Source organism: Electrophorus electricus, chromosome 9 (assembly GCF_013358815.1).
Source record: "Electrophorus electricus isolate fEleEle1 chromosome 9, fEleEle1.pri, whole genome shotgun sequence".
NCBI lineage: Eukaryota > Metazoa > Chordata > Actinopteri > Gymnotiformes > Gymnotidae > Electrophorus > Electrophorus electricus.
Window position 1 is genome coordinate 23,722,017 of NC_049543.1, and position 20,000 is coordinate 23,742,016.

Here is a 20,000-nt window from a genome sequence, read left to right on the forward strand (position 1 = left end):
CTTTTTCTGGGAGAAAACGATCCTTAAGTGGTGTGTAGAGACTTCTGAACACTTCAGTCGGTCCACACCATGAGCAGGGTTTTCTCAAAAACACCCCAGATGCGCTTTGGCCTTGACGAGTGGCCTTAAACTTTCGTGCCAACCTTGAAAAGTTCAACTGTGGAACATTACAGCTTTGAATTTTTGCTTTCAAAAGCCTCTGAAATGAATCATCTGAAAGTCTGTTTCTTTTCTGAAGGCTGACGTGTTGGCTGCGCGCGCGCGCGCGTGTGTGTGTGTGTGTGTGTGTGTGTGTGTGTGTGCGCGTGCGTGCGTGTATGCGGGCTTTACTGTTTGAAGTGCCAGCACAGATAAGCATAACAGCTCAACGAAGATCCATGTTACATCTCCCGCATGTTTGGGCTTGTCTAAAGGTAAAAGAGGTAAAAAGTGCGCGTGTACGTATGTGTACATGTGTGTGTGTGTGCGTGTGTACGTGTTCATCCAGGCCATTCCACGCCTCTCACATTTCTTTGCCTTCACTGAACAACCCCTCCCCACTGTCTGTGAACCTGACCAGCACAAGGCCTGAGACACAGGACACGATAACAGCGGATTCCTTCTACGCTGATGCCGGTGTGTAACGGCAAGCGGCAGTCGCCGTGGGCCGGCGGGGCTCTGGGCACCGACACCATGCCGCCGGCTGCCTTGGCACTGTGCCATAGCTGCACCGTTGCCCACCAACCCCTCCCTTACGCTCCACCTGCGTACCATCCATCAGGTCACCTCTGATTATTTGTTCCGGGAAACAGCCGGCCGGCTACTGAATGGCACGCTCCCAGCATGGCGCTTGGCACGTGCCTCTCTCTCCCTCTCTCTCCCTCTCTCTGCCTTTCATCTCTCTTATCTCACACACACACACAGATTTAAATCCCGGCCTGCACACCAGTTCAGAAGACCACAAGTGGTTTTGCAGTGCCTACAAATGCAGCTCCCAATCTACCACAGAATCTCATCTTAGCAAATCCTGACCTGTAAGACACAAGCCGTACTCGAAGACACGGCGGACTGCAAAAAACAGGCAAGGAGGGGCGACTAAAGCTCAGAGACCTCACAGCTATTGGAGGATGCCAAATGTTAAAGGTTAAAAGGGCAAAGGATGAAGGTTGCTTCCAGCTGAGGGGTCAGATCTCTTTTAAAGGGCACTGAGCCGGTGTGCGCACACCCCAGCTGTCGGCCGCGCCCGCAACCGCGTCCTCACTGTCCTGTTCTGCAGTTCGTCATAGTGACAGGCAGCGACAGCCAATCAGTGATACTTCGCTGCTTTTGCCAGGCTACAAATCGAAGCCAGCTGTTCCAGGACTGATGGGTCCCGCTGGGACGCACTACACCCTCCGGTAACAGTTCCAGTCCTCACGCGATTCCGTCTGAACTCAGCATTCGCCGCCGAGAGATTTTACTGGTTCCATTGCGTCTTTGCGGAAGCTGCCGGATCGGTTTTGGTGGCAGCGTGTGCCATTACGCAAGCCAAATGGGAGGCTTTTTGGAGCCAACACCAAAAGAGCAACCACCTTCCCACCAACCGAAACAGCCTCCACGAGAAGGCAGGCCTTCCTCCAGGACTGCTGTTACCACGGCGAACCTGAGCTCATCTGACGCGCTACTGTACTGTCGCACTGATCAGAGACTAATCCAGCCTGGCAATGGCGGACTGGAGCCAAAGGTTTCGGGTTTCAAACCCTCACATTTACAATTTCCAAGTTTCCATGTTTAAAGTTCCTGCATCACGACTCACTCCCTTTCTTGTTTAGATGCTGGCTCAGCACACGAGAACAAGTGCATTAATAACCACTAGACGCAAACTCAAAGTCGTACTCAAGACTTCCCCACTGAGTGCGCTGATACCTTCGATTGGCTTAAAAGCTCCAGGCGCAAACGCCTGTTCATCGGCTATTACGACGGGGTGAGCAAAGGGCTAAGTGAAGGATCCCTCAAGACAACAGCAGCTACACCAGCAAGGAGATGCAATGCTCAGGCAACTCAATGCCTACCAAAATGGCAGCTGACAAACTAAACCTGCTCTTTTCTGGCTTTGGGCCCCACTGGAGGTCACGTACAGGTCCGAGCAGGAAGAAGCACTTGCTCCTTCACTCATATTTGGAAAATTTGCCTTCACCGGTCCGTTTAACTTTCATGTGACCTTCCTTAAAAGCAGGCGTGAGAAATCCCACTGAGAAGTTTACTTTCAATGTTCTTACTGGCCTGTCTCATCATCAAAGGTGCTAGCAGCGCACTTACAACAAGACACTTATAAAGCACACACGACTGGATGTTCCTCGCCGTGAGAGGAAAATCAAAATGTACAGAGTGATTTTCATCAGGACGTAGGCGGCACTGACGTTCAGAGAAAGGGGGAAAAAAAAAACAAAACACAAAAACAAAGCCGGCAGGTTGTCAGAGTGCTAAGCTGGACGTAGCACGAGGCCCAAGCATGGACGACCTGCTCCTGCAGGAAAAGGGCATGGACACGCAGATGTGGCTGTTGTGATCCCCCCCCTTCCTCTACTGTTACATAACCGCTATCGGTGCAGCTGCACTGCCGCATTCCAACATGCGTATGTTATCTACAAAGCAGCCCTCACATTTCAAAGCTGTGCTGTGGTGTGTGTGTCTGTATCGGTGTGTGTGTTTGGACAAAACCCTAACCGGATGAGCCTCATTAATGCAACCCTCCACCCCGCTCCGGTCTACGGAGGCGGTATGAAGGAAAGGTGCGCTGCAACCTCCCCCTAACGCACGTGCGCCTGGGCGCTGTCTGCCCCACATCTGACCAGGCTGAACTCTCTCTGCTGCTACTACTCACTCGATATGCCCAGTCAAGCAGCCATGGCTGATCTAAAAGGGATGTTTGGCAATGCACACGGTCTGTTTAGGGAGAATTATATAAGGCCCATTCAATGCCACACTGTGAAGAGCCCTGCCGGGTTCAGTGAGAAGACACTGGTAAGCATTCCCACTTTGTGGTGTTAAACGTCCAGGTCATGGTGCTTGTTCCAGAGGGAGAGCACAGTATTCCGATGTACAGTCTGGGAGAGCACAGTATTCCGATGTAATCTAATGTCTGGTTGTTCTGACCCACTGACTCCGTTTAGCGTTTTGACAGTAAGGTCCAGAAGCAGTGCAAGTGGTTTGTAAAAACTGTTTTTTGAAGTACTTCAGGGAAATCCCTTATGTATGTGTAGCAGGTTTTTTTTTTTTTTTTTTTTGTCAGTTACTCTCAGTCTTACATATATTCTAAAAGTACCTCTGCTGGTAACTTTCCACAGACGTATCTCACAAACTATCCTCGAGTGCTGTAAACTACTGAAGAAGCCACAGGAAATGAGAAGCTTCCCCAAAGAGTGCCCGGCTCCCATTCTCCCATTCTCCCAGCTCTGGTGGGCTGGCAGATGGTCCAGGAGTGGTGCGTGCCCACGGCCCTCACACCCATGCGCTCGCGGCGAACCTCTCCATGGCTCATGGCGCCTATCGCCTCCCGTAGCACCTCATACGGAAACCCTACAGCGATATGTCAGGCAGTAATCGCACCCATCTGGCCGTGCTGAAGTGTTTGCATTTGCCGGGCCTGGTTTGAAACTCGGTCAGGCGCACGGTCAGCACACAGATTTATGAGGGCCTCTCTCATGCTGCCTGGCAACCCCGAGCAGTGTTCAGCTCCAACCTGTATTCCAGCGGCGCATCCTTGTTTTCCTGAAAGGCTCACGTGCACTGCTGCACAGCACACAGCCTGTCAGCCCGTGAGGAACTGGGAGCGTGTGAACACAGTATTCACGTGAGCTCACCGGGAAATCACAAGATTTTTTGAAGGTGTACCATTCCAGAGCAGACGTCAGCAGATGTTCAGATAAATCGAATTCATGTAGTGTAATTTAATACACTGCAAGATGCAGTTGCAATATACTATCACGTGGTATTTTGTAGCTTGTGCAATCGTTGTCACTGTGCTCAAATGTACACACTCCCTGCCCCTACACAAGACTGTGTGAATGCTGAATAAGTGTGTGCCTGCAGGTGGCCAACTCATGAGTTCACCCTTCAGAGTCTTTTCACCAATCCTGTCCTCTGGCTGTTGGGTCAACGTGACCCATAGGTGAAAGTTTAAAGACAGGTCAAATGTTCTATGACTACTACAGTGAAGGAACTGCGTAACACGCCCACCACACGGTGCTACGTGAAGAAGCCACAGGCAAAAATGCCATGGTTGTGGTCCTATATCGGACTGGATAAGTACAGGGTCACACGTGTCGTGCCTCAACACGTCCCTAGCTTTAACGCCAGACGCTCGCCGAGAACGTGTGCTCGTAGCGTGTTTCAGAAGAGGCTTTCTCACGCCGAGCCCTCGCAATGCCAGAGCAGTCAACAGTGAATTATAATTTCATTACGGCCCCTGTGCGATCTTGGTAATGGTGAGCCTTGTGACACGCGGCCACTTTTATACAAATGCTGTGGGCATCTATTTTCCGCTGCCGAACCTGATCCCATGTCATACTCATCATTCTTATACAGGTACTGGCAACGGCACGTTAAATTTATGTGCTTGGCATCTTATCACATGCTTACAACTTGAGGAGAGTTTATATAGTAGATAAGGTTTCGGTTTGCATCAATAACAGTGGCGTGTCTCAGTTATAGTCTTGCGTAACCCACGGCCTTCTCAAATTGCACTGAAGTGCAGGTTCACTTACACAGGCTCCCTTTCTGTGCACAAATACTGGTCCTATATTCACACAGAAAGCCATGGACCCCAACAGAGAGCCTCCAGCAGGCGATCGAGACGCCCATAACCTCTCTCTTGCTCTAATCAAACACGATTACCCAGATCTCCCAGTCGGACCAAAAGAAAGGTCGCCAGCGGCCCGTTCCGGTAAGCTTCCATGCAGCCTCTGTAGCCCAGGGAATCCACTGACGGTTGTTCCCAAAATAAGTCTGCCGTCACTCAGAGCTAACGAGGAAGTGTGAATCTTTAACTCTGTTTACATTCAGTAGCCGCATTCAAAAAGGGATGCAGTGATGCAGTCACTCCGATGTGCAACCGTTTGCCTGGTCAGTGAATTGAGACTAGTGTGGGCAAACTGAGCAGGCATTTTCATCTGGGCTGCACTGTAATTTCCTTCTTTCCCTCTGGTCAAAGGCTAAAAAGTACCAAACCACCACTAAAAATACCCGCTCAAAGGGAAGTGGAGTTCTCTTGCTGAAGTACTCGCCATGCCTTTTGAATCATGCGGTTACCAAAATCAATCAGTTCGTCAAAATGAAACAAATCCTAACAGGCCCGATCATCACAAACTTCAGCCGGTTTCTCCTCAGAACAAGGGAGCACCTTCCCACCATCCACGCGAGCCAAATAGGATCAACAACAACAAAAAAACTGCACTTACAGCCCAGCTGCAAATTCGTTGCCACTTAATTCTCCTCTCTCTCTCTCTCTCTCGCTTACTCTTTCGCTTTTTTCTTTATCATTCTCTCTCCTTCTCTCTCCCTCCCCCTCTCCCTCTCTCTCTCCCTCTCCTTCTCTTTTTCTCGACCGCCCCCCCCCCCCTTCATTTCTCTACATACCCCCCTCCTCGACTGGAAAAGCTGCCTGTTTGCACTGTTGCGCAAGTCTGGCCCAGGGTCTCCTCGTGAGGTCCGTGTGCAGAACAAAGGCGTCTCCCCGATTCCGAAGTGGAAATTTCCACTGGCTGCTCCAGCCGCTGCCACACCGCTGCACATCCGAAGCCTCGCACGCTGGGAAGAGCGCGTCACGGCACGGCCCCTCACACTTCCATTCCCCTATGAGGCTTCTGCAACACGGACTACACTCCCGGCTGCACGCTAACGTTCATCCGAAGCCCAACATCGCACACGGAACGACGCAAAGTGACAGAAGATTGTTTCGGAGAACTGTAAAAGCAACTTCATCCGTAAACCAATCCGGTCACTCTGAACGTGGACGCAGAGAGAAGTGTCCCACTGAGCGTTCATGTGAACTCCCCGCGTTCTGTACTTTATCCCTGGGCGTCTGGGGTGTCTACACACGGTCTGAGCCTCCTTTGCAGGCCTGTTTTCTACACAAAACAAACTGGAAAGGCCTCCAGTCTCCAAAATACGTATTAAAAAAAAACGTGGGCTGTCTTTCTATGCGCTTGTGGCAAGCTGCAGGAAAAGTAGGTTAGAACCTGACTCGGATAGGGAAAAATGTTGGAGGTGTGGGGGGAGGGGGGATTCAGTGTGAAGCATCGGAACACCCTGTCCTGGGAACAGCGCTCCGCACACGTTCCGATTTGCGTTTCAGCAGCGACCCTTTCGCCTACGGATCACCTTGAGGGAGCCGGCGTCAGCTCCAGGCGACACAGTTTAAGCGAGTCCCACACCGATTTGGTCTAACTATCGGATCACAGACGCACACTGCTAGTCGACAGATGTCTGTTCCTGAATGTGGCCAAAGGTTCAGTAATTATTTATTTGTTTTTTCCACACTAATGTATTTGTAACTAATTGCTCGCTGGCTAATTGGGCCATACCACCTTATTTACGAGGGAGATTTGAGAATAACTGAGGTTATTACACATTTGTTCACTTACCCATTAACCACCAGCTTGAGGGAACTGCGCCAGCATTACTACTCTGACCGGATTGGCCGGGTCTCTGTTTGGGGGTGGTGGGATTTTAGCAGGATGTGGGTGAGTGCCCGGTCACTCAACTTCACTGACACACACACACACACACACACACACACACACACACACACACAGCAACTGGAAGGCTAATGACGACACAAGAGACAGAAGTGTGGTTGCACCAGGGGGTACACGTCCCTTTGCGCATATGTCCCATCATGCACCACTGGGTCCCACTGTTCTGAAGAGCTGGCCTCATGGCTGAGAGAGGATTCAAGTGAATACTTAATACATGGGACATTAATATATAGTTAATATATTTGTTGTTGTAATAGCACCTGTTTTTTGTACAGGTGAAAAAGGGTATTTATTTATTTGTTTCGGTCGCAGTCCGTGTTTGGATATAGGGGAGCCGGCCCTAGAACAGCAAAGACTAGCGCCTTCCCAGAGACTCCGGACTCCAGCGGTAACTCAAGACGACACAAACAAGCTGTCAGAAGTGGCGCTCACAGCTGTGGCGCCCATCCGCCCACCAAAGCCACTGCAGCTTCTCCCCACAACACAGATACAAGCTTGACTTCAACTCAACCTCTCCTCAGACCTTGCGCTCTCATAAATTACCCACTGCTATTCATGTGCCACCTTTTACAATCACACACACACAAACACTTACTTTTTAACTATCCGTTGTTAACTATCACTGAAAAAACACATTACCCTATTTATTTTCAAACGTTTACCAATCCTGTCAGTCCAATAGCTCACGTATAAGCCTAGAGCCCAGTATCCAGGCCTTCAGCATCATCTAAACATGCAGATATCCTACACTACAGCAGTTTGGCAAAACTATCTGATACCTGCAACTCTTCTGATCTGCCATTATTGGTGCACTTAATCACACTCATTCCAATACCTTAGCCAGATCAGAGTAAAAGCATGGCATTCGACAAAACAGAACTGTCTAAGGCAGGCAGACACAACCCTCAGGTGTAGACAGACACATCCATCACTGTAGATAGACAGACACAATCCTCACTGTACACAGACAGACACAGTACTCATTGTAGACAGACAAATTCCTCATTGTAGACAGACAGGCACAACCCTCACTGTAAACAGAGACAATCCTCATTGTAGACAGACACATTCCTCATTGTACACAGACAGACACATTCCTCATTGTAGACAGACACGCACAACCTTCACTGTAGTCAGGACTCGGCACTGGACGCCCCAGACTGACACAACGGTCAGCTCCAAACTAGAAATTCTGTGAATGCATTGCGGAACGAAATTTGCCAATTACCTGATCACATGCGCCAAAATTCCAGTTTCGAGTAAGCGTGACCGCCACGTTCCTGCACTGGACACTGCTCACGTTTCCCAGAGGTTAAAAATACAGCCCATGTGACCCGGGGAGACAGGGTCACTCGAGGTAAATGCATGCTGGAAGTATGTCGCAGTAAGCGGAGGCTAGCAGCCTGACTGCACATTTGCTTGTCTGTCAAACAAAACCAGGCTTGATGCCACACAGCTGACGCTGCTTAAGGCGCTAATGTGCACGAAACAGACCTGCGGAGCTGGTTAGTTTGTACGAAGAAGAGCTGAGGTTCGTTTTTAGTCAAAGTGTAAGCTGCGTTACACCACACTCCATCTCACAGCGTAATCTGATCACCATGGAGATTGCTTAGATTGCTTAATTTACCTGCTGAGTTTACTTTATTAACCAAACAGCATGATAAGGCCACAGGCTTGCTTTCCTTCTGAGAGGATTGCCATCTCAAGCTATGAAAATCTGATGATAATCAGGTGGAAGAGCTGGTGTTTCGAGATGCATGCAGGACTTCGCCATCGGCAAGAGGTCAGGCGAGGTCAGCCAAGGTCAGTGTGTGCGTCTGACGGACCCGTCACTCTGTGTGACCCCCAGGCTGGCGCTGGCCACGGTAACTCTTGTTTCTAAGGCAATAGCCTTTTCCCTAGCCAATCCATTAAAATAATTGGTGCTGTTACAACATAAGACAACAAACATCCAGTAATACAAACTCACTGATACACGTTCAGTCAGTTTTCCTGACTTTTCAGAGCCGGTACAAGTGCATAACCAGCTGAGGTACCAAAGGTAAATGGTGAAAGTGAAGATATCAAGGAACCAGAACTGCACTGCCTTTTGCTGTGGAGCTGATCTGTTATTGATAGATCTGGTCTGAACCTATGGCCCTTTCTTGAGCCACGTGATGGCCACACTGTGACTCAGATGGTACAGAGCCATTCCAAAGCATGGAGTCATAATATGCAAAGCCCATTCTGTCTTTGTTTTTGTGTGTGTGTGTGTGTGTGTGTGTGTGTGTGTGTGTGTGTGTGTGTGTGTGTGTGTGTGTGTGTGTTGGCATGTAACCTTACACCACAAACACAGCTATGTAGTTCAAAGGAGAAAAGCCACCCAAACAATGGTTCAATACAGATGGTTTGTGTTTTCCAGAGGGAAGTTAAAAGTTAATGACATTTTGTCTGGGCTGGCTAAACAGAACTGAACGCTTGCTGTTAAAAATCTAAGCAGATGACAGAGGTCAGAGAGTCTGTCCCAGTGGTTCACCTTGACTTAGGCCCCTCTGACAGTGGGCGGAGTTCGCACCAAGTTAACAGAGATTTGGTTCCTCCCCCAGGCCTAAGAATTGTGTATATTCCCTTTGCAAGAAGCAACAAAACTGGCCGTTTCTCACATTTAAATTGCAAACTTAACGTTACATAATCTCACAGATGTAGGTTTGGAGGGGCAGTTGTTTGGGTCATTCTGTTAGAGGTCTGCAGACTTGAGGCACTCTCATTAACAGACATGGGCATATTTCATTTTTTGATAACCAGCATGTGTTTTTAACACTTGAACTGTAGCTAAATGCACTGCAGGTATATGCCTACAGTCCTCCTTTCATGGCAAAGGGTTACTTTACTCATGGTTTATTTTGTCAAGTCTGTAGGGGACTTTCTGTTGAGATATATACAAAAAATAAATCGAATAAAATTAATATTAACAAAGACGTCAGTTACAACAGTGTTATGATGCTGCGCCGATTGTGAACAGCTGTGATCAGTTTTAATGTGAAGATGTACTCTGAGCGGTTTTGAAGGTAAGAAGTACTGAAGATAATAACCTATTACATAATAAACAATTTGCCGTCATTCCTTGCGTAGTATATCCTGTGTTTTATCTAACATATAATGAGTCAGGTTGGGAGGTGTGGGCCGAACGCCCGCCCACTACCAAGGGAAACGAAACCAGCTCCACTGCCTAATCTAATAAATCGTGGACTACTCAGAAAACTCATAACGATTTGCTGTACAGAAACCTCTCAGTGTAATTCTATCCTTACGCCTTCTGTTTCTTGCCTGGTTTAGGAAGCACAGGGACTTTTTTGTGTGTGTGTGTGTGTGGATCCAGTCGCTGGATGGCCAAGACTTTTTTTTTTTTTAATACACATTATCAGCACACTCGTGATGACCAAGTGTCATCTTCTGTGTACGTATACGCCTGCATACTGACTTCACATTCCTGCGGTTTCTGTTACGCCTCGAACAAAATTAAAGTGTCTCCTATGATTCTACCCAGTGTTATATAAAGGCTGACAGGATTCGCCAACCTGGACACAAGTATTTGAAAACAGGTGCTTGGACTAAGTCTTAAGCATCTGTTACTCCATTGCACAAACCAGCCTCACATCTTTGAACACTGCGCTCACAATTCCAGATCTGGGCCCAGATTCCCCAAAGCAGGATAGTATTAAGTACATGCGTAACGCTTATACCACCTTTATGGATCTCTTTAACGACACTTGGGAATCCCAGGTGTGATTAGTTAATAGACTTCCTGAAGCAGAGGAACAAGACTGTACGTGCTGTCAGGAGACTTGCAAACAGCTGCACGTACAAGCCTTGAATATTGTTCAGTGCATTTAAAAAATGAAGTCTGTCTGGCCTGTTCTGGTGATGTAATAAAGCGTGGCATGAATCTTCTCTTTACTACGCGACCTCGGCCGAACGATGCCGTACTGGGTTTAATTGTCCGTGCGCAATAAACACCAAAGGGCCAACCTGGTTTTTATAGCAGACTAGCCGTGTGTAAAACGTTTTATGTTGTTTTACATCACTCCTGGACATTGTGTTTGTCGTTTAATCACGCTGATCGTAAAGCCGACACTCGTAAGATGCACAAGTCTGAAATCTCCAGGAAGAACTCACATTCAGACATATTTGAGCAAATGGACTTTAGATCGCTCTCTGAGCAAGAACAGTCTCACATTTGTACCAGGCTCCTAAACTGCCTTGCCCGCCCATAAAACTCTTAAAGCGCTACGTTTTCTCTCCCTGTATCTCCAGCGAACCTTCCCTTTCTGACAGACGCCATGCGATCTAACTATCTAGTACATGCCCTTAGGAAGTGCACCGTCCTTGTGTTTATACACACGTGGTAAACACACATCCTACTGAGAATGTGAACAGGGGAGGGTTGCCCCTCCGGGGGGTGGAACAAACGCCCTGAGTTGTGTAAACTGTAAGCCGCCACAGAGAAGGGTGGAGTAGCCTCGGTCTACCATGGTAGCCTCGGTCTAATACAATGTAATTACATTACAGGGCTGAGCAAGCCAACACGACACACTGCTGTTACTGTTACATGTGGCCACCCATTTTCACAACGACTCTACGCCTGCTAGAGTCCGCCCCTGGCTGGCTGCGTTAGGCGGCGGGGAAGCGCCAGAGAAGCGCATGCCCCCTAACAAACGTGGGTCTGAACACATGCACACGAAGCGTACAGGCACACGTATGTGCACACTGGTGCAACACCAACATGCATATGTGCATACTGGTGCATTAACAACATGCAAGTCATGCAAAACAACTCCGCATCTGTTCAATTAAAACCAAGTATAATTAAGTTGCTACAGGAGGACGTATCGAGGGAGAGACGCTTACCAACCTATCTTCTTCTTCTTTTTTTCTTCTTCTTCTTCTTCTGTTTTTCCTCTTTTCCTTCGATCGAAACGCGATCGCTGATGAAACGGAGCTGTTTTACGCCGGGCAAGAGACGACGAACGATTCGGTGGTGTAACGGTACAGTACGCAATACGCTCGGGATCGGATCGACCCCGCGTTAATCGATCCCACGCTGTTAATTATCGGCGCAAACCGTTCACCGACCCGAGCACGACAGTGCGAGCATCGCGGATCTCTCGGTACGTGAGCAAGACGCTGTACACGCGGCGGTGCAGCAGGGAGGGTTCCGAGGAGGCTGGCCGACGACAAGCGTTTGGTGCACGCAGCGCACGACGAGGTCCCTCCTCCCCGCGCTCCGGCGCAGATAGAGGCACGGACCGTGCTCGCGCGGGGGGGGGGGGGGGGGGGGGTGCGCGGAGGTTGAGGGGGCTGCAACCGCGCGCGGCGGGAGGGGGCGTTGCATTCGTTTGCAGCGCCTTGGCTCGCGCCGTACTAAGCATCTGAATCATAACGCTGGAGCGCAAGCTCGAGCAATGCACGCGCGATGCAAGCTTGGCAGGATGAGCCAGCGCACTTTAATACACGCGCTAAAAAAGCGCGAGGACGTGAGGTGCCTTCATATGGATTCATTCATTGGCTTGTTGGCATCCTCGTTACAGACCACTTTATTTGTTTTTCTGTTCTGAACATTCCTGAACTGGCATCCAGTATACTCTAATGTGAATCAGTATACTTTAAAATGATTCAGTATACTCTAACGTGCATCAGTATACTTTAAAATGATTCAGTATACTCTAATGTGAATCAGTATACTTTAAAATGATTCAGTATACTCTAACGTGCATCAGTATACTTTAAAATGATTCAGTATACTCTAACGTGCATCAGTATACTTTAAAATGATTCAGTATACTCTAATGTGCATCAGTATACTTTAAAATGATTCAGTATACTCTAACGTGCATCAGTATACTTTAAAATGATTCAGTATACTCTAACGTGCATCAGTATACTTTAAAATGATTCCGTATACTCTAATGTGAATCAGTATACTTTAAAATGATTCAGTATACTCTAACGTGCATCAGTATACTTTAAAATGATTCAGTATACTCTAACGTGCATCAGTATACTTTAAAATGATTCAGTATACTCTAACGTGCATCAGTATACTTTAAAATGATTCAGTATACTCTAACGTGCATCAGTATACTTTAAAATGATTCCGTATACTCTAATGTGCATCAGTATACTTTAAAATGATTCAGTATACTCTAACGTGCATCAGTATACTTTAAAATGATTCCGTATACTCTAATGTGAATCAGTATACTTTAAAATGATTCAGTATACTCTAACGTGCATCAGTATACTTTAAAATGATTCAGTATACTCTAATGTGAATCAGTATACTTTAAAATGATTCAGTATACTCTAACGTGCATCAGTATACTTTAAAATGATTCAGTATACTCTAATGTGCATCAGTATACTTTAAAATGATTCAGTATACTCTAACGTGCATCAGTATACTTTAAAATGATTCAGTATACTCTAACGTGCATCAGTATACTTTAAAATGATTCAGTATACTCTAATGTGCATCAGTATACTTTAAAATGACTCAGGATACTCTAATGTGAATCAGTATACTCTAAGGTGAATTGGAATACACTAAATGTGCTACACCACAGCTGTAACAGTCAAAGAAAACCCAGGTCCTACTCCGAACCACACAGGAATCCCAGAGGGCCTTGGGCGCTGACAGAAGGCACGCTCAGCTGTGGCGCGTCTGCATGTGCCAGTGCATGCCAATGAGCTAGCCATGACAGACACACATTGTGCCAGGCCCAAGTGGGTGGCATCATGTGATCTGGTGAATAGGCAGGCGCAGGCAAGACTGGGAGACAAAGGTTGCCAGTGGACACAAAAGCCCTTTGAGGCTGGCCCACAGGGCATGAGAGTACCACTCACGCTGCTACCATGCAGGGAGCAGACAGGGATGCGCCTGGTACAACCCGGTCTCCTCTTAGAAGAGCATAAGCATGTGCCCTAGTGTAATGAAACGTGCCGAGGCGCAACTGGGCTAAGTTGTTTCCAATAAGCAGCGATTTGATCAGGTTTTCTTCATTTCCAAACTTGGAAGTGTGTCCCCAGCAGCCTGTGTAATTCCGATGGTCTCATATCTCCCAGTGTCACTTTTTGTCATTATATGAAGTGATTAAAACCCAGACAGTGTCCAAAGCAGTGTCAACAACGCTCACAGGTTCCCAGAAAGATCGCAAATAGGCAATGTTTATGGACCCGTGAAGCCAGGGTCTGAAATGTACACACATCAGGGTTTCCACTCCTTTACCGTCATGTTTACTGTAAATAGCTACCTTTTCAATGTCACATCAAACACAAATGTCAGTTAGAATGCATTGCTTCTGTAGCTGTTGCCTGCGTGATCGCTTGTGTTTTTTTGATGCTATGGGTCGCTGACCTCTGTGGCCAGATTCAGAACTTCTGGTTCTCACTGTCTAAGACACAGGAATGCCCCCCCCCCCCCCCCCAAAAAAAAAAACCCTGACAAAAACCCCTGACATTGTAGACACTAGACACCATGGTAAGTTGAAAGGAGTCCCCCTCACTCTCTCAGTCTGTCTCTCTCTCTCTCTCTCTCTCTCTCTCTCTCTCTCTCTCTCTCTCTCTCTCTCTCTTTCTCTCTGTCCTCACTGTCCCTTATATCCACCCCCCCCACCACTTCCTATAGATCATCTCATCTCACAGCATTCACAGGACGAGTCACTAATCCCATGATGCAGCCTGTATAGACATACCCCCAATATCTATTTCTGTTATATGACGTAAAATAACAGTTTGCCAACATATATGCCAGTCAAGCATCTACAGAAATATATTAATGTGGTTCAGAGGATTTTAAAGTCTGGAAATTCTGCTGAATTTACGCAATCATAAATCCATTTCCGCATGAAAAATGCTGCTGATTCTAAAAATAAATCATGTATTGTCAGTAACCTCTGATCTAGGATTAGACGCACGAATAATCATGACGAAGGTCTTGTTTGACGGGTGAATACATCGGAAGTGTAGGTGTGCGTTTACGGATAATTTCTTAGCTTGATTCACTGGAACAGCGGAAACGGTGAGACAGCAGGAGTGACATATCTAAGCTCGATAGTGATCACTCAGCATGAAATGATCTATTCACTTATGAGAACGGCTGCAGGAATTTGAAGCTACAGCAGTTCTGGCTTTTGGCTCCCTCTAGCGTTTCAGACAGAACATTGCATGAACATCCCGAATATCGCAACAAGATCAAAACGTTACAATGATAGACTTATAATCAACGTACCTATATCATTTACGTGCCATGCGTCAAGAGTAGCGTTTCATTTCTAACATATACCAAAGAGGTCTGTTCTATACATGAGTTGAGATAAATGGTCTTTTTTTTTTAGAACAGTTATCTTCTTGAATACCAGTTTCCACAAGTAAATCCTTCAGTTTAAATCAATGTAAAAATGATTCAATCATGCATTCATTCTAAGAAACCATAACATATCTGGAATGATTCAAGACTAGATAGTGGTATGTAATATCTCGCTGTAATGTTTTTTTTTTTTTTTTTTTTATATATATACACTAAATGTTCTTGAATAATTTAAATATCAACCTACAACCTCCAAACCTACATCTATGTAATGTGTAATCAGTGTGTCACGTGGTGTCATATGATTACCTTTGATACGAAATCAGAATAATATATTTCTTGATATATATTTCCAGCAGTGAGCCGCATCCGCTAGATGGCAGCAGACAATTATGACCAAATTTAGTCGCTAAACTTACTGTTGCTATATGTTCATTAGACCCAATTTAGTTGTGTTAGTTAACATGCCTCCTGAAAGAAATTTTTTTTTTAGTAATTCTATATTAAATCCAAACCTTAAAACCAATATGCCCCTCACTGCATATGTACCTGCACCTATTGATGCCCTTCTGAAACAGGGTTTATTCGTACGGCATGGCATCTCATTGCTTTACACGTGACCTCTGCCCTCCCGTATGTGAAAAAAACCCTGTGAACTCTTTGAAACCACCGAAGACGACAGCTTATTGTAAATCCATGCCTGCCATTAAAACGGTTGCTATGGTTTCTGACAGAGCAGAAGAAGAGTGCTCTGTCTCTCATGTGTCCCCACGCGTCACAGAGAGGCCCCAGATGGCTCCAGGACTGCATTTTCCAGGAGTGGATTTTTCTCTAGCGCTCCGTCCTGGAAGAGGCCCCATTTGCGCTATTCTGAGACAGGTACTGGCCTTTCTCTCATAACATAACCATGAGAGGGTAGGACGCACTGGGGTTTTTCTTTTTCTTCCCAGTGCTTAGTGCTCTCTAGATGTAATCCAAATACTATTCTTCTCCTCTCTTTCCCTTTTTAAAGACTAGATTCTAAATTTAATTATTCTTTCATTTAAAAATATAAATCCATTTTAACAAATGATACAAATATCCATATAAATATGTTAAAAATATTGCCTTGCCTTCGTGTATGCCACTACGATTTAGAATCTCTAACTACAGTACACTTCAGTACTTTACCTGAAATTTTCTTCAGGTTATATATATATATATATATATATATATATATATATATATATATATATATATATATATATATATATATATATATATATATATATAAAGAAAATTAGAAAGAGAGAGAGAGAGAGAGAGAGAGAGAGAGAGAGAGAGAGAGAGAGAGAGAGAGAGAGAGAGAAAGAGATTCATAATTGTAGTGAAGTAGTTTCCAGAAAAACAGCATGTTTCGGACAGAAGTCTATTAGCAGTGCAAGCAAACTGTTTCTATATATTCTCTCTCTGTATATATCTGTGTGTGTGCATGTGTGTGTGTATTTAAGCTATCACTATGTTACATTATAGCCCTGCTAAAACAATCATGCCTTACACTTCTACGGAGAGTCCTCTTAAAAGAACTGGCAACTGGAGAAGGACATGCTCTGTAGCCTTCCTATCGTTACTTGTTCTCTGGCTAGCTGTTCCTCTCCTGACCTTTATGTTCTGAGAGAGAGAGAGAGAGAGAGAGAGAGAGAGAGAGAGAGAGAGAGAGAGAGAGAGATTTCATAGCCTACTGCCTGCTGCTAGCGTTCATTGATGTCTGGGGAGCTCTGACCTCAGAGGCTCTTGTCAGGTGTGCTGTTGGTCTGGATGCTGATGAGAGTTACATTATAGATGTGTGTCTAGCTTTCCCCAATGCATAACCCTAAATCAAAGGAACAGACCGCATCTTCAGTGAAAGGAGGACTTGGTGAAAGACACCGTCCCTGGGCATAACAGTACCGCACTGTAGCAACAAGCTGTCATTGGTTATCTGTGATATTTGTCACTGATGCATCATACAATATTCATTGTCATTCTAACACTGAACATGGACCACACAGCCAAGCCATATGTCACACTAAATCTGACTTCCAGCTGAGAATGTAACTGGACAGGTGTAAAGCATGAACCCTACACAAAATGTGACCCTTCATGCAAAAATGGAGATCAAATATGTGCCATCCACGCCAAAGGCAGCGTGGTGAAGGGTGCCTCTGTTTCAGTTCAGAAAGAGTGGAAATAAGTGGCAGTTATGACAAATGGTTCAGTTCGAACAGTAAAATACAGAGTAACAGTGAATATGAATGGATACTCTGTACCTCCATACCAGATAACAGCTTATTAATGCAAACAGATTAAGGTGTATCAAGGTGTTACACAGTATAACTCAGTGTGTTACATTGGCATAGTTACACTGTAACAGTGGTGGTGTAAAGTTTGTCACTGAATGTGGTTAGCTAGCTCTCACTGAGGTTGCCTGGAAGTCTCCAAGTTCAGTTTGTCCAACACGGACGCCATTCCGTGTCACGACGTCTACCCTGTGGGACAAACCAACCTGTTTGCTCCAGAATCGCTCTTCCTCTTCCTCTTCCTCTCTCAAAGCTCAAACCTCCCTCTTCTCTCTCTATCGCCCTCCTCCTGGGCTTGTTGGTAGTGTAATGTGTGCATTACACCCTCACTAGTCTCGCTGTAAAGTGAAACATGTTTTACTGTACGTAAAGTGATCTAAATACATTTGCTGAGGTGAAGGTGTGTAGTTGTGACTCCTGAAAACTTCCATCCTCCATCAGAGATGAACAGAACTTTCTAACAGTGCAAAGCCATCCGGAGACTTTTATCTATTTTTTTCCCCTTTGCGTATTTTGTTCTGAGACCTTGGATGGGTCTGAGACAACAGCACATATTTGTGAACACCACAGTTAAGCTATCTTGGGTTCAATAGACAGAACACACAGGTTCTGATCTAAAACCAGTTCTTCTTGTCCAGACAGTGACCTTAAACTTTAAGCAGGAATAGGCAGAGCAGGTCTCAGATCAGCAGAAAGGGCCATGTATGATATTGATGGTGAAATTGATGTGTATGGAAGTGCTGCTACATACACACGTGCACACACACACACACACACACACACACACACACACACACACACACACACACACACATGTATGCTTGCTTGAACTTGTACCAATGCGTGACACACAACACAGTTGCTTTTTGAGAATTGACAGCAGTTATCTGTCTGTCTCATCATAGTCATCTAGCCGAAATGAACAAACTCTTTTTGTTATTATTTCTTCTAACTTCTGATCCGAGCAGCACTCTACTGTGAGGCGTCAGCTAGGCATCCTGAACCTGGGCGTGCCTGTGGTAACCGTGGCAATGCATCCTTCCCGCTGGATCCTGGGAAGGATGTCTCCGGCCGGGGATGAATACAAACAATCAGCCCACCTCCCTCTTCCCAGCCGGTTCCTCCCTATGGACTCGCGACAATGGGAAGACGTTGCGGAAGTTAATGGATCCGATAACCTTCCGGCCTTCCTGTGCCGCACGTGAGGATCTGTAGCTGAACGGCATGCACTTTCCAGGATGGGATGGCACTTCCGCTCCGTTCAGCTATATAGGAGCTTCGGAATTTCGCTTTCTTGTTCATTCATTGTCAGCGTTCTTCACTACACTGAAAGATTCATTTTATTAGACACTCATCACACTCAATGGCAAACCACTGACTTGAGAGCATTTAGACTAAATCACATGAGATAGGTGTTAGCACTGAGCCAGCGTGAGTGTTTGTTAAACAGTGGGAACAAAAGCAGAGGTTCGTAAAGCGCTTGCCGATGGATTTGTGTTAAGTAAAAACTTTGAGTTCACTGAAATGAAAGTCAAACACAGAATATTTTACCCTGAACAACATGAATGTGAATCTAATCTCTCTCTCTCTCATCGAAACGAAAAAACACTTCTTAAATGGTATTAATCGGTCTTACAGTTCAGAAAGATTAAAGATTATACAAAAATGGTTTCATATGTTTTTATGAAAATAAAAGTAAACTGAGATGCAGCATATGCCAGTATTGTGTTAAAAACATATTCTTGCTTGTTCAGGTTTGGTCTTTACAGATAGGAAAAAGATATTCTGTGAAAAAGAAAACCTATATGAGAAAAGCGTGGGGACAGGCAGCGTTTAGAGATGTCCTCTGTGTGTGCTGTGAATCGGTGTGGCGTTTGGCAGGACCAGGGACATGGAGTAGTAATGTGTAAACGTAACAGCCGTAACATGTGTTGATTATGTCTGAGGCATTTCAGTGGGAACTGTTAAACTCAATTTGAGTTCCATGTGAGGCGTACCCATAACCGGATCGTTTTCCCAACACCACTGCAGGAGAACGTCAGCTGAAGACCACAGTGCCTTTCTGTTAGAGGTGAGCGGAGAATGAGAACATGTAGTAAACACTTTGAGAGAGCTGTATCCCATGTCCTGGTGTCCTGATTCTATGAGACACACAGGAGATGAAGTCAACAAATGGACTTGTTAGTAGTAGACAGCCAGAGGAATGTGCGTGTGTGTGCACGCGCGTGCACGTGTGTGTGTGTGTGTGTGTTTGTGTTCTCAAACCCTCCTCCTGTAAGCATCCTGTAAACAGATACTATAAATACTCGTCTGTCCATTGGATCAGTCACAACGGCTGTACTGCCAGATGGACAGGTCTGCACTGACATACAGTGCAGATCATATTGCACACACACACACACACACACACACACACACACACACACACACACACAGACCTGGGCCCACTGAAAAATCTGAGATTACTGTTTAGTTTTGTGTTAAGAGTATTTGCTTAGGGAGTGATAGCTTATTCACTTCTAATCTTAGAACATTAGAAGGAGAAGTGTGGAATATTGAATGCTGTGTGTGTGTGTGTGTGTGTGTATGTGTGTGTGTGTGTGTGTGTGTGTGTGTGTGTGT

At 45.9% G+C, this 20,000-nt stretch overlaps 1 protein-coding gene across 4 annotated transcripts in view; it reads right to left on the minus strand.

Annotated features, from left to right (window-relative positions):
* Positions 1–11,794, minus strand: part of rnf24 (ring finger protein 24) — a 28,656-nt gene extending 16,862 nt beyond the window's left edge. The window contains exon 1 of one of the 4 annotated variants that reach the window (XM_027012574.2): positions 11,604–11,794. The gene's annotated coding sequence lies outside the window, so the exon portion shown is untranslated. Of the gene's footprint in view, positions 1–5,417; positions 5,510–5,595; positions 6,147–11,603 lie in introns of those variants that run through there. The other 3 variants (XM_027012573.2, XM_027012575.2, XM_027012572.2) reach the window with 3 other exon arrangements.
* Positions 11,795–20,000: the final 8,206 nt, after the last annotated feature.